Source organism: Triticum dicoccoides, chromosome 2B (assembly GCF_002162155.2).
Source record: "Triticum dicoccoides isolate Atlit2015 ecotype Zavitan chromosome 2B, WEW_v2.0, whole genome shotgun sequence".
In the NCBI taxonomy this organism is placed as follows: Eukaryota; Viridiplantae; Streptophyta; class Magnoliopsida; order Poales; family Poaceae; genus Triticum; species Triticum dicoccoides.
In genome coordinates, this window is record NC_041383.1 from 719744545 (window position 1) to 719745760 (window position 1216).

Consider the following 1216-nt stretch of genomic DNA (forward strand, 5'->3'; position numbering starts at 1 on the left):
CATGTTTACTGGACCCTCTGTCGAGCTAGGAGGCGTGCCTGCTGTTGCTGCCACGGCTGCCAACGCTCTGCTGCTGCCAGTGGACCAGGCGCGACCTGTGGAGACCATTGCATGCATGGGCATGCAACTGCCAGAGTGCGGAGGTCTATCTGTAGCTATGCCAGCTAGGCTGCATGCTGGGCTGCGCAGTATTGGCCCGGGCCAGCTTGGAATCCTTACGAAGGTGGGCCCTGTTGCGAACGGCACGCTTCCGGACCTGATCTCTTTTGGGCCGGCCCAAGCCACCGCTCCTCCTATTAGCCCACAGGGACAGATCGACCGCTTCATTGCATCCTTCTGCTCCCCAGCGCCATCTTCCTTGCTCCCCCCACCGCCGCCACCGCCGCCGATGCTCACCACCCCGCCCCCTCGCCCGGACTCTGCTCGCACCTCCGACCAGCGGCGTAGTGGTCGCCTTGCTGCGCTGCCGAGCCATGGCCTCTCCACCATGGCCAAGGTCCAGCTCGTCCTTCTCAAGAAGCACGGCCAGACGCCGGCCGAGCCGCCAGCCCCTGACGATATTCAGCGCTACAAGGACATCTACCAGAGGCCCCTCCCACCCCACTTCATCGACGCGGTCACCGATTTGACCACCGCCACTACGAAGAAGGGGAGATGTACCTCGGCCTCCGCCTCCACAAGTCTGCCGACCACGGCGGTCGTGCAGTAGCTCGGTTGCTGCCGGCCACGTTGGCTGCTCCCAGGTTCCCAATGATTGTACACCATTGCTCCATGTCGAGACGAGCGGTCTCGGCCAACCTGCTGCCTTGCAACCTCTTCACTTCGCCTGCTGCTTGTCTCTTTAAGTCTGTACCTGCTGCTGTTACCTACTATGGCTCCAAGTCTGCTTGTGCTTCTGTCCGGTCCTGTCCTGTTGTGTTTTGGTTTGCTTATGGATAGTGCGACTCTAAGCTGGAATGTAAGAGGCCTGAACAATCCCGCGAGACGCCAAGTTGTCGCTGGCGTTGTTCGAGATCACCACTGTAAGCTTGTCTGTCTGCAAGAGACAAAGCTGGATTCTATCTCTAACAGCATCATCGCCGAAACATTGGATCCCTCCTTCATGGACAACTTTGTTTTCCTTCCCGCTGTTGGCACCAGAGGGGGCATCCTCATTGCCGCCTCCTCTGATCACATCAAAGTTACTCCGCAACCGCTGTTACAGGGGACTTTCTCA